Raw genomic sequence first — 18,169 nt, forward strand, 5'->3', positions numbered from 1 at the left:
TAGCTGAGCTTAGCAACATTGTACAGTACCTCGCTAAAAAAATGTAAAGAAAAGAAAAGAAAAAAGGGGAGATGAGAAAGTGGAGAAATGGGTGCAAGCAAGGGGAAAACATAGTGAAAGCCAGGGAGGGATGTGCAGGAAGACTGTAGGAAATAACATAGCTATCCATTTCTTGTATAGCAACAGCTGTGCACTTTGACAGAATTTGTAGATGAAGTTGGACTCTCAAACCCCAGAGAGATGAGTGAGGACAACATAACTGCATTGTCAACCCAATCAGACCAAATTATGTGTTCACTGGACATGTGTGTAAAATGAAGAGCTATATATGGGACAAAATTTTTTGGGGGGGACAGGTGACCATTTTTTTTAAGGTAAAAATGGAATGTTGGAGAGGGGACACAGGTACATGTGGGGGAGGTAAGTTCAGTAGGTGAGGATGTATTTGCAAACAGACAAGACAGCAGACAGGGGTGGTGTGTGACATATGAGAGAGTGAACACCTTGAAAAGGGAGGGTGTTGTGGAATTCAAGTCCCATGAGCCTCCAAACAGCAGCATCATGACTCAGATCCCCACCCATGGTACTGTCACCACTGCTCCTTCACTGCCTCAGGGGTAGCAATGTTGGAGGCTGGGCACCGGGGCGAGGCTGCCCCACCAGGTTGGCCAGCATGTCCACAATCTGGTGCAGGTGGTAGTCATAGCAATGGTAGACTATCCTCTGCAACAAGACTGACAGCTCAGCATGGGTGAGAACTCCCCCTCCACCACCCATCCCAGAGGATGTAAGCATGGAACATCACATTAATTAACCTAAATATATAGCAATGTATATTATGCATGACACCACATGAAATAATAGAACAGTCAGTATGTTAACAGCATGCCAATAACAGTTAAAGCATAACAGCAACCACATGGTTAATTTAACAAGATATGTTAATATGAAAGCATAACAACACATAATAATAAACAGCATAAGGCCAAGAAAATGGTTAATCTAACAAGATATGTTAATATGAAAGCATAATAATACATAACAATAATAAACCCTATTTTCCAAAATATAGTTATTTTAACAAAATATGCTAATAGTAAACCATAATAATACATAACAATTTTAAATACATGCAGATAAGGGGTGAGGAAAGAGAGAAAAACAGTCCATTAGTGACACTGCAGATTATAACCCAGAAAACAGTGGTAATATTAACTCTACAGGTATGTATTCTCAGTTTTGTGTATAGTGACTAAAGGTTTCCTATAGATGATGAAGCACATACATACCTTTCAAGCTGTTTAATGGGAGAGTATGGACCAAGCAATAACAAATTCAGGTACACAACTAGACCAAACACTTGCACATCATGTGGACTTGTATAACTAAAAAAAACAATGTGAAATCACAACGTCAGCACTTTAATGATTAAGCTTTCGGACATAATCCTTCATCAGTATAGCAATTCAAATTAAGAACTCATTTAAATATAAAATGGAAAGTAATCACATGGTATCACTCAGCCAATAACATTTAAGAACCACTTCAAATCAATATTATCTCAAACATTTGTTTAAACTTTAAAAGAGGTTTGATAGAAATCATTCTATTTATGCCAGGGGCATGATCAGCATTTAAACACAATATCCACTCATATTCTCTCAAATTTAACTTATTATTGAAATCAACACCATTTAAATCCACATACAAAACCCTAAATGTAGAAACATGATTTTCCTCATTTTCTTTCAAGTCTTGAGCCAATGTATTAGTCATAATATCCCTGTGAACTTCTGATCTATGTTCCACAATTCTCTCCCTCAATCTCCGAGTCAATTTTCCTACATATGCAGAACATATCTTGCAAGTAGCCAAATAAACAATATTACTAGTATTACAATACGCATAACAATTCACCATATATCTTCTATTTGTAATAGGATGCATAAAACATCTTTGTTTATTTATATTCTCACAAACCGAACAATTATAATAAGGAACAGTCCTTTGTATAGTGGATACGACTTTTACCTGCTGTAGAAAATCTTTATAGCAAAGGCGTTTCTTAAGACTAGAACCGTTTTTATAAGAACAATTCGCAGAACTGTTAATATATTGAGTCAACTCAGGAAGGGATAATAAAATACACCAATTTTTTCATATACCAGTCTCTATATCTCACTACAGCTATTAAATCTTGTGACATAGTACAATTTCTTATTATTCTTATTTTTAGGAATGGGTTGGTATGAATCTGTAGAGCTAAAATATTGTTTCACTATAATATTTTTTTCACAAAGAACCTCATAATAAAGCTTTTCCAAGAGAGCTTTATCATACCCTCTGTCAATGAATTCTTCCATAACTTCATGCATTTGGGTAAGGCAGATATTATCATTAGAATTAGATCTACTAACCCTACTTCCTTCGGCTTTTCCCAGTTAGGGGTCACCACAGTGGATCACCTGTCCAGTCATGATTGCCAGTGGAGTTTTATGGTGTTGAGTTGCCAGCCCAGCTCCGAACCTTCCACAGAAAGCACACACATGCACACATGCCTAGGGCTAATTTAGTGTGTCCAATCCATCTACAGCATGTCTTTGGGATGTGGGAGGAAAGTGGAGCACCTGGAGGAAACCCATGCAACCACAGGGAGGACATGCAAACTCCACACAGAAGGCACCCCAGCTGAGGATCAAACCGGAGAACCTCTTGCTGTGAGACAGCAATGCTTACCGCTGCATCACCGTGGCCGCCCTAGTCAACTAACCCTACTAAGTTGCGCTTTTACAATACTATTGAAAATGAAATGGGCATGCATACTTCCTCTATCATGATGCTTATTCTTGGGGGAGGAGCCTGAATGGCTAACTGAAAGCAGCAGTATTTTAGAGCTCCATGTTGTTGTTGTTGTGCCTTTCGGCTTTTCCCGGTTAGGGGTCACCACAGCGGAACTGTGGCCCGGTAATGATTGGCAATAGATTTTTACATGCCAAGTTGCCAGCTCTGACGCACAACCTTCAATGAAGGTACGCCCATTCACTCATATCTCCACACAGAAGACGCTCTAGCTGAGGCTCAAATGGGACAACGTCTTACTGTGAGGCAACAATGCTACCGCAGCACCACCACCACCGCATTTTAGAGCTCTATATAACTAGTTAAATAAGACAGGAAAAAATATTCTTTTTTTTCTTAAAAGTATAACATCTTTTAGATAAAGGTCTAATTTACATAATTAGAAACGTTGGTGAAGTTTTACAAATAATTTCCTGTCAAAGATTATTCACTTGTTAAAATGAGCAACTCAAGGAATTCTCACCAGGAATGTGGATACCATTATGAGGATGACCCTGAGCTTTTTGAAAATGGTTTTAAATACAAGAGAATTACTAAAACTTAACAATAAGCGATAGCAGTCAACAGAGGCAGTAAAAAGTAAGATGCCTGTATTACATTAAGCTATACGTTTATTAATAGAGCAATGGAGTCCTAATCTATTTATATGAATACAGTAGTTGTAAAATAACTGCAATATGTTATTGTAGTAGCTAGTAATAATTTATTGCAGTAGCTCATTTAAGAAATGTGTTATTTTGAAGACAGTTCAATTTATGGCGATCAAAAGAACATAATATAGGAATCAGTGTAGCCATTTATTGTAGCAGCTTAAACATGCAGAATATTATAAATAAAAGCCTGAATATTTATGACTGTTAACAAAATCAAAGTACAATTATGAAAATATGTATGGAAATATTTTAGTTTGATATTTTCCCTTCATCATCTTAATAATATGAGTTTTTTTAAATCCCCGAAGAATGAGAAGACACTGCAATTAATTATAAGGACATGACCACATACAGAGTGGCACTGTCTGTCTCTGTGGTTTCTTTTTTCTCTCCAAACTAGACTTTATCAAATGCTCATTGTTATCCAAACAACCCCATAGACAGCCTTGTTTGCAAGTACCAGCTTCACAATAATTAGTAATAGCCTGTTATTACATTCTTTAGGCAATGCTGTATGATATGTAACAAGTAAACAAACAAACAACCAAGAAAAAAATTAGCATTAATTTGCTGCCTAGCTTTTCTTTAGGTGTACCATTTTTATGTCATGTTATCAATGCATTAGCTAGGACAAAATAAAATGGGCACCAAGATTATGTGATTAGTATTGACAAATCAATGTGCATTTCTTTTGAAAGTGTTTCCTGTGGGCACTGGCTGCCCTTACATGGTTTATTAATCTCTGAGTAATTAGAGCCCCTGGCTTCAAATATCTGTCTCTATTGTAAAGTACTGAGGGGTGAAAACAGTCTCCTTGTAACTGTTATTGTGAATTTGAACAACCTATCCCTTAGGAACACCTTTGACTATATACTTTCCTTTGCAAGAATTTGTAAATAATGCAGTTACAGCAAGACTGGTGCAGATATATGAACTGATATAGAGATGTCTCTACCCTTAACAACATACATACTCAAGAATGCAATATATATCTTGTTGCAATTGACTAGAATTTTATTTATTTACTTAAAAAAAGTTGTTTATAAAGTATTTAATTTTGTATAGCTGCAGTATACACGGATTCTGCTGCTTAAAAGGTACCAGGTCATTTGCCATTGCTGTTTGGATTTATAACTTCTTTACATGGCACTCAAAGTGCAAACTTCCTCAGTGATAGTAAAGTCTGGTAGCACCAATGCATTTGGCAGCAGGCAGGGATCAGATATATCATATAATCTGTTCATTTTCCCTGCACTTAGCAGATATGCTAGAGATCCTCCTTTTTTCACTACCTGACCACCCTTCCACACGACTTGCTTTCTGCCCATCCCATACCTGACCACCCTTCCACACGAATTGCTTTCTGCCCATCCCATACATTCGTCAGGTTCCTTACTCTTTTCTAATTCTCTGCCTGTTTGCATGCCTTTGCCACCATCTGTGTGACTTAATCCCTCCTCAAAATGGCAATTGTGGAAGAAAACATGGAGGGTTTACAATTATATATAACTGTAATGATCAGAGTTATAGACTACTTTTATTTCAGAAATGCATGTAGATGCTCTTATTTTGTTAGCTGCTCATGTTACCAGTGTTAATATTAAAAAGGTGTCCCTTCTTTGACAGGTTCCCAACTGTATTGTGTGGTAATTTTATATTTTTGCATCACATTTTTGGTCTGTTTTTCATAAAATTGTAGTTTTCTGGTGAATTAGTGGCAAGCCATTAAAGACTGAAGTTAGAAAATAATGGCAGACATTTGAGTTTCAGATTTCATACCCTTCATGAAATTCATACTAATGCAAGACCTACTACTGTTCTATTATCTTTCTAAGTTTATAAGAGCAATATTTAAAAATTGTCCTTATTTTTGGGCCTGTGTCCCACTTCTAGTTCTATGTATGGCTTTCTCCAGATTTCTTGCTCTGAGATTGAGAGGTATGACTGTCAGAGCCATCACCGTCAGCCAGAGACATTTCAAATTGTGACATGCTTGTTGCACCCCACTCCCCATTATAGTGGCTCTGGATGTGTCCAAGGAAGGCAAGGAGCAGTTATGCAGCATAAGTGTGCAAAGTATTCCCCCATCCAAGGTAGACCACAAGTACGACCATGGCTTTTCATCTTTCCTTGATTTTGTAGAATGTTCTGGTTTTCGGTCATATTCTTATACTGTTGATTTATGCTTCTTATTATTCAGGAAATGCATGCTGTTGCAGTGCCCTGTTGCTCTGTGTTTAAGTAGCAATGATTTAATGAGCGTCAGGTAAGCTTGTCAGAGATTGTAAGATGCTTTAATAAGCATACTGTTAAAGAATTATCAGCATTAAAATCCTTTTCATTGTTGCCATGCAGAGAATATTTACATAACTAGATAATATATAAGCCTTGGGTATTGAAAAGCATATGACAGTATTTGTAATAAAGGACAGGATTACAGTATTTTCAGAAGCTCATTACATTTGTTGGAGATTTGCAGTCATCTTTTGCAGGCTTTACCCGTAAACTAAACAGAATGCTAATCTATCATGTGTGGTCCATAACTTGTGCAGGAGTCCTTTAAGCAATTTATCTTGAGCTTGTTTCTTGTTTGCTGTTCATTTTTTACTTTGATCATGTCTTTCCCATGAAACAAGTAGATAGTTGTCAGGCAGCAGTTTTTTTTTTGGATAAGAAACATTTTTACAAGTGGGGGTATCACAGAGACTGCTACTTTCAGCATGTTACTTGGTACTTTAATAAAGCTGAATATAAATTATAATTAGAACTGCAGTGCAAGGAGAAGTGGTTTGAGTTGAGTGCTGCTTGTTTTTTTATACTTGATGTTGACTGGCATTCCAGTAATGTATTTAAAAAGTAATTTATTTTTTCATGCCTCACAACCTGTGTTTCCATCTAGATATTAAGTAAGTTGTCATGTAGCCAATGCATTGAAACATTTTTTTTCTTCTACACTTCATTTTGTCTTGCTTGGACTCTTGTAATGACTGTTTGGAACCCAGGGCAGCATATTTAATTAAAGTTCCAGTTGTTGTGGTTTTGAGCATAGCTCCACCCCTTTCTAGTTGGCCACACCCGTTCCCATTGGCCCCACACATTCAGCTGTCTCTTGCAGCCCCCCTTTCATTTGAAGTCACCAGCCGCCACTGAGAAAAAGTAATGTTGTTTAGTTATTAAAATGAAAAACAACCTAAGAAAGGTAAAATAAATACATAATAGGACTATTTGTAATATTTTATGATTTATCATTTGTTTGTGTCTTTCGGCTTTTCCCTGTTAGGGGTTGCCACAGCGGAACTCCGGTCCGCTAATGATTGGCAGTAGAGTTTTACGTGCTGGCTTGCTGGGTTCAAAGAAGGAAGACCCGTTCACGCATGTCGCCACACAGAAGATGCTCTAACTTTCCTGGAAACACAACTGAAATGTTCCCAAACTACATGTGCAGTTAAATGTAGCTGCTTGTTTAAAAAGTATTACTCAGTTTAACATGCTGATTTCACAAGCTGTCTGCACTGTAAAAGTTACATTTTATGTTACTTGAAATTGTCAGTCTCTAGTATACATGAAAAGATACATATTACTTTTTGCAAAATGTTATCTTTGCAGTTACCTCACACTCTGTAAAAACTCACTTGGTAACTGATAGCTATTCATTTAAAATATCAGTTTAAATATTAAATGTGCCCTAAAAATGCTATTGACATTTTGACAAAATATAATCTGAACTGTAAAATGAATGACTTGAAAGAAGTAATGTATAGGATTTCAAAGACAGTTCTTGACACTACAGTAAAAGTAAAAATATATATTCACAAGGAAGTATTGAAATGTTTTAGTCTTCCAGTTAAAATAGCTTACTGTCAACATTATGTGATATCAGAAAATTTGAAGAGCTAGGAAATTACTATTCTTTGTCTTTATAATTATTATTAGACAGATGTTAGACTCTGCTTTGTTTAATGAATTGTGACATATGTTTATTAGGAAAAGTGGACTCAGTTACTCACATTGGACTACACATTCCTGGAAACTCAACTGAAATGTCTCCAAATTACTTGTGAATTTAAATGAAACTGCCTGATTAATAAGCATAGCTTACTTTAACAACCTGAATCCATAAGCTATCTGCTCTATATATGCTACATATATATGTCACTTGCATAGGACAGCCTCTAGAGCACACAAAAAAATACATATTATTTTTGCAACATGCTATATTTGCACTAACCATACATTCTAAACTAACTCAATTGGCAACTGACAAGTTATTTATTTGAAACATCAGTCTAAATATTAATTGTACCCTTGACATATTGTTGCCGTTTTGACAAATCAAAACTTGAACTGAAAAAGGAATGATTTGAAGAAGTGAAGTATTGTACAGATTTCAAAGACAGCTACTGACACTACAATATAAGTAGAAATGCATACATGCAAGGAATATTTTAAATGCTTTACACTTTTAGTTAAAATAGCTTATTGTTAACTTTTTGCTTTATCAGAAAATTTAAAGAACTAGGAAATTATTTCTAATTTGTCTTTATAATGTTTACTAAAGTGATGTTAGTCACTGACTTGTTTAATGGATTGTGAGTCATGTACAAGACGGACTACTGAATGTTATTTCTGTTTACCTATGTTTGCTGAATTTCTTTTATTAGTACTGATGTAAAACAAGGGAAAGAAAGGGAAGAGAAATCTCTGTTTTTGGTCAAGGGAGGAGAGGCTTAAGAGTATTCTAACTGCCCCGAGAACTCTCTAAGATGCTCTAAATACTGTTTGATTAATACTTACCTAAGGTAAGTCTTGATTACCATATACGCACCTTCACATTTATTCTAGACCTGATGTGATTACCCATTCTGGAAGCAGGAAGTGCCCTATGCAATATGGGAATTGTCAGGGTGATCATAGTTCATTCTTAGACTCTGCTTTGTAAATCTATAAATATGTAAAAGCACTGCACACTAGAATGTAGGGCACCTTTACTCAGAGTCAGGATACCACTGATAAGCCACTTCTTTTCATAAGTGTAAGTTGAAGATGGTGAGCTGAAGACTGGGAAGGTAGAAGAAGACAGTATACCTACAGTAAATTCATATTTCATTGGTAATAACTCATTGTTTACTGCAGAGTCCTTTTAGTCAAATAATTTTAATAATAATCTATTTGTTGTTGGCCTATTTAGTGTATGCTCCTCTGTTGCATTTAGTTTACGCAAAATGACATATATGACATGTTTGGGATCTCTTTGGGTAAGTAAATATTGGATATTTTCTATGTCAACATAATCATTGTTTACACTACTAACATTCCATCCTGATATATAAAATACTATAGAACAATAATAGAATAATATTGAATTTCATATCTCTTTTAAGGAAATTCTCCATATAATAATTTAACATATGGAACTCAGTTGATATTGTTGGTTAAAGGTATGAGTGGTAATCCAATAGATCTCTCTTTATCTATTGGATTAGGAATGACTTTCATTCCATGTTTAATGGGAAATTCATATTTACTTGTATTTGATACTTTAGAATTAATGTTTTATAGAAGTACTTTTTAAAGCCTGACCAGAATTTTACCCTACTTGTATTTAAAGAAGAAAGAACATTAAATTACACTCCCACGTTTACACACATAAAAACAACATTTAGTGTTATCAGTGAATATGGTATAACTACTATAAATAAAAAAAAAGAAGCAAAAAGTTTCTTCCAACAATAACTTGAAATGGATTTAACATTCTTATCATTAAATACTAATGGCTTAAATAATGCAAATAAAAGATCAAACTTACTAAAATATTTAAAATTAAATAAAGCACAATATGTATTTCTCCAGGAAATGCATTTTAAGACTAATGATAGCTTTATTTGGAACCCTAAGGACTTTACAGTCTTAGCTCAATCCTCCTATAGAACAAAGACAAAAGGAGTTTCAATTCTCTGGAAGAAAAACATAATCACTCCAAAAGTTATTTATAAATATGAAGACAAAGAAGGCCTACTAGCATTTGTTATAATTACATTTAATAACAGAATATGGACCTTAGCTAATTTATATTGGTTCCCAGGAATTGGAGCAGGAACAGTTAAAAAACACCTAGATTTTATTTCCAACAATTATAAAGGAAGTCTTATACTGGGAGGAGACTTTAATTGTACCTTAGAAGCTTCTGAAACCACCAAGAAGTCTTTTTGCATAGCGACTATTTCAAAATCCTTAAAAAGATGAATTGATTAATTTCATTTAATAGACACTTTTAAAGTAAAAGTTGATAAATCATTATTATTTTCCCATAAAGACCATAGATTTGGAACACAAACCAGAATAGACAAAGTATTCATAGTTCAAGATTTACAAACAAAAATCCTCAACTTCTCAATAGTTCCATACCCCTTCTCCAATTATGACTCTCTGATAATGAAGCTCCAAATAGAGTTTAAACCTTTAATCCTCTCAACTAGAATTCCATCATATATCACGAAAATTAAAGAATCCAGACCCTGGATGTTGTCAGAACTACAATTATTTCTTGAAATTAATAATACAACAGAAATCAGTAGAGTCATGGTTTGGGACTCATTAAAGGTGTATTTATTTGGTAAGACCCTTAGCTGGTACAAAAACAAAGTTAGAGCGTGGGAAACTGAATCATTAGACTTGCAAACCAGACTCTTGACAGTAAAATCTAAAAAAAAAATCAGAATTGTCCAGAAGTCAAAAAAGAAATAGTGGAATTAAATAAAAATATAATGAAATTCTAACACACAAAACTTGCCTAGCCTTGGAAAAATTAAAAATAAACTCATTAGCCATCTACCCCAGATATCTACAACTTATCTACAAGAATTAAAATACAATCTAAAGCAAATAACATTGGTAGTATATATCATGAAAAGAAAGGGGAAAAAGTATGAGATATAGGAGACATCCTTGAAGCATTTTGGTTCCATTATTTGGAACACTTCAAAAAAGAAGATTTAGATACCAACCAAATAAACTTAGATACAAACCTTATTAATATAAAAAAATACCAAAAACTTAAAACTAGACCTACAAAAACCTATATCCAACAAAGAAATTGTTGACAAGATAAAAGAAAGTAAATCTAACAAAGCTCCAGGGATAGATGGCATAATTATGGAAATTTACAAACTCTTCTCTTCAACAGTAATCTCCCTTTTTCATAAAACTTTGCTAGAAGTCCAGTCAGAAGTAAAAAATACCACTGTCATGGAAATATTTTCTCATAACACCAATTCTAAAAGATAATAAACCATCAGACCTTTGCACCTCATACAGACCTATATCATTACTGAATAATGATTACAAAATATTCATGTCAATCCTAGCTAACAGAATGAAAATCCCACTTTCAAAGACAATTAATAATGATCAAACTGTATTTTTATATAACAGGCACACACTTGATAATATTAACAGGATACTTACTCTTATAGATTATGTGAAAAAAGAAGATAGAGAAACACTTATAATCAGATTAGACATAGGAAAAGCCTTTGATTCCCTCAACTGGGAATATTTATTTAAAACTTTAGTATTATTTGAATTTCCTCCTCCATTCATCTTATTACTAAAAACATATATATTAATAACTTAGCCTACATTAAATTAGGTCCTTTCACCTAGGAGTCTATCCATATAATGAAAGGTACTAAACAAGGATACCCCCTTTCTCCTATTTTATTTGCGTTGGCTATAGAAATATTTGCAGAAATAATATGCAATAATCCAAGAATAAAAAGAATAGAAGTCTATGATCAGTACATATCTAAAATAATGCTTTTTGCTGATGACATTTTATTAACCCTATCAAACTCCAGAGAGTCATCAGGAGAGCTAGAAGAAGTAATGGAGACATTTTATAAGATTTCAGGTCTACACTTTAATAGATCAAAATCAAAATTTCTATTTTTAAATAAGAAAAAAGAACTACAAGTTACAGATAAATCCATCATAGGAAAACAAGAACTTACGCTAAATTATTTAGGAATAGTGTTATGCAAAAATATAAACAAAACAATATTAATAATTATAAAAACATTATTGAAGCAATAAAAAATATATAGAAAAGTGGAACAAAATTATATTAACTTTTGAAGACAGATTGCAATTAATAAAAATGGTCTTATTGCCAAAAATACTATATGTAGCATTAGCAATACAGTTAATTCCTGAAAGATGCATTCTTAAAGAAATAAACTCATGTTTAATAAAATGTTTATGGTATCCCAAAAAGAATAGAGTAGCTCTAACTCATCACATTAGACCCTGGAAAGAAGGAGGATTGAACTTCCCAGAAATTGAAACATATATAAAAGCATCTGTGCTTAAAACTACAATAGACTGGATAAACCCAAATTATTTTGCCAACTGGAAAGAATTAACAATGGCTATATTAACAAATGAACTTAATCTGTTAAAAAAATTTAATAGTAGACAAATCAAACAAACCCTGGTATATACTATGCATAAGTATACAATATAATATAACAAAACCTTCTAAAACAACACTGAGTAATCATTGCATCAACTCCTTTAGGAATCTTATCAATGCAAACATAGATCTAAAACTTTGGTTTGACCTTTTAACCCCATTTACCATCACTAAGAGCTTTCCTCACAAAATATATAGGGAAACAATAACCTCCTGGGAACAAAATGGATTCTTATGCTTGTTTCAAAGTGTAAAAAAAATAAATGTTTTAGATATACATATGATAAAAACTGCTTACAATATTCCAACACAGGACTTGTTAACCTTACAAAGCATTCTAATGTACACTCATGATTTATGCAGATTAAGTAATAATTCCTCATTTAAAGATATTCCAAATCTAATATGTTTTCTGTATGAAATTATATACAATAGTTGTGAAAAGAAAAATTCCATTTCAAATCTATGCAAAGAGTTAATAACATATAAAACAATTCCCAAACCATCATACTGGCAGTTCTTAACAAAAGGTCAGTCATTGCAGTTAACAGAAGAAATTAAAACTAACATCTTACTATCAGTTAATTACACCTCTAACATACAGTACTGGAAAATATGTAACTGGAAATACTTACATAGAGCATTTTTAACACCGGAGAGAATTAAAAAGACTACAAATGGTTTTTTTTGGAGGTGTGAAAAGTCAAATAAAGCAGACTGGATTCATATTTTTTATGAATGTAATAAAATTAAATCATATTGGAATGGAATCAATCATTTTTTACAAGCTTTATTTAATGAATCCTTTACCTTAACTAAAGTATTGATTATACTAAATGTAAATGAAAGTCCCTACCTGAATAAGACAAATATGTATTTGTTATAGACAATACCTGCTATATCTAGGAAATGCGTAATCAGAAGGTGGAATTCAAATACACCCCCAATCGTGGAAGAATTTTACACTTTACTGAAGACAACTGCATTGATGGAAATAAAAATCAAAGAACTATGAATCTATCCCAGGCCATTGGTTAATAATCCTTGGATGAAAGTTATATCTTTGTTGGACACTCTACAATAATTAATATTGTATCTCTGATGACTGATCTGTTAATTCTATATTTAATAACATACAGTGTATATAACTGAAAGTCCAGCTATTGTAAATATTGTATATAATTGTTTAAAATTATATTTAAAATATTATGTAAATGTTATTTTAATTGAAAATAAAAAAAAATATTTGAGGGGAAAAAAAGATGCTTATTCTTATGTGATGGTTTCCTATATACAGTTGCATTTCAGGTCATCATAATGGTGAAGACCCTGCTCACCTGTGTGGGAGATACCAGTAACACTGGTGAGTTTCCTGGCCAAACAATCCCAGGTCTCTGCTTTATACTCTGAGCCCTGGAATCCATCCTGCATCAGCGAGGGTTCATGGTTTTTACCAGGATACCAACCGTGACCCTGGACTCCTGAATACCCCACCTCTGTGCCCAAAAGTGCATACCTTCACCAACACCTCCAGCCATACAAACAGTTGATTGAACTCCAATGAATGATGCAGAATTCACACCTATTGGGCTTAATATAGACTTTTTTCCTGCTCTTACATGTCATTGAGCAACATTCAAAAAAGTGCCACATCGCTTAGGAGCACACAAATCAGCTAAGCAAAGCCAAGCAGCATGAAAACTCACAGAGCTGTGATTTTAGTGAGGCTTAGCACCGCGCAAACATTGGTAGCCATTAGAATGTTCATTCACTGCTTAGCATGAATCAGCAGTGCTAAGCAAAGTGCAGCAGTGCCAAAATTCACAATAGTTTAATAAAATTAAAGAAGCATATTACATTTATTAACAGATATATTCTGCCTGTTAGGGACTCAAACCCAGCACCTACTACACATAAGACCACAACGCTACCCATGTAGCTATCTGGACCTTCACATATACTACTAGGCTACCTGTTAGCATTGCTGAGCACCACACCGCGCCATGTAAATATGTGTAAACAAACCTATAAATAATTAATTACATCTGGTTTCTATTTTTAGATGTCTGGCAGGAGTTGGCTATGTATGTATAAGGTCTGCTCGGCTCTGCTGTGCTCTATGCTGCACTGGCAAACAGCATTTGAAGAAAAAAAAAAGAAAAAAATTTAATTATGATAATTAATTTTATCCGGTTTCTATTTTTAGATGTCTGACTGGTGTCAGCTGTCTGTATGTGAGCACAGCTTGGCACTGCTGTGCTCCGTGACACACAAACATGCAGTTAAAAAAAAAAAAACATAAAACATCATAAAAATGACATATTATACATTTGACACACATCACAACATTACAACAGTGGCGAGGAGCATTACAGGGAGCCCTACACTCATCTGCAGCCAGGGGTAGCCGCTACACCTCTCCCTGCACTAATTCAATATCCATGTTCATTGGCTTTCCCTCGGCAGCGCTCCATCATATTCATGGTGCGCTACCAAGGGGGAAACGTGGCATGGACACAGATATATCCTGTGTAGGCTATACACCGTTGCTACACAGATTTTATTAAATCCTGTGGGTATGTATTTATAAGGGTATTTTGGTCAGATGAACAAATTTAAAAATGTAATTGTTAATTAATACTTAATCAAGTTGGAATTACGTGATGTTAGTTGTATAAGAGGTTCTGATTTCATGTTACAAAATCATTCCTTGAAGACGAAAGGCCAAAGTGCCAGAAGCATCTGTTAATAAAGTTTACAGCAGATGCCTAAACTTGACTCCTTGATATTTGTTTTTTGAATTGGTATTAGTTTTGGAAGTTCCAGGTGTTTAATATGTCTTTGGAAGGGGCTGAAGCTTTTCCTAATGTTTTTGCTCTATGGCTGAGAAGGAAAAATTCTTGTTCATGGATTTACTTAAAGAAAGAGAAATTAAACTGGCTCCAGTGATCCTTGGTTATTGGTTAATGGGCATTTTGGTCACATGAACAAATTTAAAATATTAATTGTTAACACTGAATTAAGTTGGACTTAAGTGATGCTAGTTGTGTAAGAGGTTCTGCTTTGTTGCTAAAGAATCATTCCTTGAAAGTGAAAGGCCAAGTTATCAGAAGCATCCATTAATAAGGTTTACAGCAGATGGTTAAACTTGGCTCCTTGATATTAATTTTTTGAATTGGTATTTGTTATGTATACCCTTTAATTTCTTGGTGAGAAACCTCTGTGGTCTCTCTCTAATTGTTACAGGTGTCTGGTGAGGAACATGCAAAAAGGAGCATTGTATTTGATTATTGGTCTGATGAGGGCCAAGTATAATGGAATTATAACATCCTTAGATCTAGACGAGATGCCTTTACATGTAAGATGTGCCGCATAGAAGAATTTCCTTACTACTGTAGATACATGGTGGTCAAAGCTCAGATTGCTATTATCCTGGGTAGCTAGATCATGTACCACTCGGTCTACACTTAGGAGTGTGCTGTCTATAATGTAATTAGCAGGGATGTCATATTTCCCAAAGGGAATAATACTGTATGTTTTAGCATTTAGCTTTAATTTGTGGTTTTGGTTCCAAACACTTGTCTGTGTTAACCCTGTCTGCAGTATATTAACATCATTGGGAGACTCAATGATTGCTCCAATTTTTAATTGTCAGTGAACTTGGTCAGCCACAGGGTATCCAAGTTTACCTTGACATCTGAGAAATAAATTCTGACCAGTAAATGGTCCAGCACAAAACCCAGTGGTACACAACTGGTGACTAGACTTTTGCTAGAGGTGAAGTCACCCACTTTGACAGTATGTGTCCTATCAGTGAGCCAGCTGGCTACCCATCTGGTACTGTAGGAGTTAATTCCCAGTTGGAAGAGTTTCTCTATAGTATCTGAATGGGGTATTGTGTAAAATGCCTTGGCTATGTTAAGATAGGTGTTATGCATTGTCCTTTCCTTGTGCAGGGCCTTGGTGACCTCAAAGAAGTCAATCAAGTTTAACAGGCATGATCTACCTTTAAGGATTCCAACCTGGGTTGGGTCCAGAGTTTGGAGATTACCTATGTCCTTATTAATAAGGTCCATGATGAATCTTTCCATGGCCTTGCAGATGTGGCTAGTCAAGCATATGGACCTATAATGTCCAAGGTCTGTTGATTGTCCCACTTTGTGCAGAGGGATTACTATTGCTGTCCTCCACTTTATCATAGCCAGTTCTTAGGCTGTGGTTAAACATGAATCCAAAAGGATCTGCTAGGTCATGTTTTAAGTTGTTTAAAAGGCAGACTGGGATGCTGTCTGCTCCCATTGATGCCCTCATTTTGGCTTTGGAGAGTGCCAAGATGACTTGCTTGCTTGAGATAAGAGACTGAGGAATGATGGCAGGTATACCTTGAGGGATCACTAAAGGGGACGGGGGAGAAGTTTTCTCCAAATCTATCATCCAGTAGGTTGGCTATTTCCTGCAGTTGAATATGGGTGGTACCATCCACAACCAGTTCAGTGCATGGTTGGGTATTCCATTTTAGATTTTGGATGTAGTTAAAGAATGCCTTGTGATTATCCTTAGCTATTTTAATGTGTAATTATCTTTGGAGGGCTTGACAAGATCTCTAATTTGTTAGTTTGAGATTGATAGAGATTTCTTCTACTGCTGAACCAGTTTCCTCTTGTTCTTGTGCATTAGTTTCTTTCTCTTGTTGTATATCCTCTTTATAGTAGGAGTCTATCAGGGTGGATTGTTTTTTTTTGGCAAGGCCTGGTTTTCATCTGGTCAAGTACAGCCACTTCTATACAACTGCTTAAGTGGTTATACATGGCATTGTTGTACACCTTTGCATATGAGTCCATGTTATCTGCATTTGAGGGGGGATTTAAAACTTCTTACACCATCACTTAGTGGGAGATAATTTGTCTTAGAAAACTTTTTAAGCATTTTTGAGCTTGACAAAGTATCTGATCTTATAATTACATTAAACAAGACTAATGCATTGTCCAATCTTACCAGGGAGGACATCACATGGGGGTTCTATGCTCTTCTATGTTAGTGAGTACTATGTACAGGACATTTGAGCCTCTTGTGGTTGTGCTGACTAGCTGTTCCAAAGCATTTGTATTCACAAAGTCCTAGAACTTCTGAGCCAGCATGGTTGTGGTCATGTATGTTTCCCAGTTGATTTTAGGACAAAATCATCCATGAGTAAGATGTTGGGCTGTATGACAAGTGACTGCAGTAAGTAGAGATATGTGCTGTACTTTTCCTGTTTCATGCTGGGGAACCTATAGCTAGCTATGATGTGGTAGAGGGCTTGGCCTATAGTTAATTGGACATGGAGTAGCTCAAGAGAACCATGCTATCTCACAAGTCTCGAAGTGTACTTATCCTTGATGAAGATGGATATACCTCCTTCTTTGGGTCTTTCATGCTCAGTTTGTTGTCTGAAAGTATGGAAGAATTGTAGCCCTACATGGCCAAGCTGCATTCGGCACTTTTGAACATGTCTTGGTGACTGCCCAGATGTCAGTGCTTCCAGGGATTGCAGTTTCTTGTTTAGACTTCTAGCATTAAGTATCAGTAGCTAGAGTTTATCTAGAGAGGATTTTGTTATACTGGGAGATTAATTATTTTGACACTACCTAAAAAGGCACAATAGGGGTGGCTAATGCTTTTGGTAGTATCTGAAAGTCTAGCGGAGACAGGTGCAGGCCATCTCTGGCAAAGCAGCATGGCCTGCCAACCATGTTTTCCCAGGTTGACAGATTTTGGATCCCTTTGGAGTGACACCCGAAGCTAAATCAATTGTTAAAGTCAACCATTTTTTGTTTGCATTGTGGCATCATCCTTGGAGAAGGTAGAATGCCTCATTAAGGCTAGGCTTATACCTACCTATGACACATAATCTAAGAGCTCAGGCAGTCATATAGTCCAGTGAGGTATGTTTCAAGTCATTCACCCCCACATGGAATAGGATGGAGTCATACCAGTAATTGTGGTTGAATGACTTGACAGTCCCTACCATGGTACCTGACAGGCAGCTAACCATAACCCGCTCCTTATCCAGCCTGCTGAAAGAAACATCAGTGTATTGACAATGGAGTCACCTATGACCAGTCCATTAAGTTTTCTGGTGTTAAACCTTATGGCCTTATTTGTTGAGATACTGGTGTGTTATTATGTGTTATGGTTGTTTTTTGCA

This window comes from Protopterus annectens, chromosome 12.part0, assembly GCF_019279795.1.
Source record: "Protopterus annectens isolate FY-2018-M chromosome 12.part0, PAN1.0, whole genome shotgun sequence".
Lineage (NCBI taxonomy): Eukaryota > Metazoa > Chordata > Ceratodontiformes > Protopteridae > Protopterus > Protopterus annectens.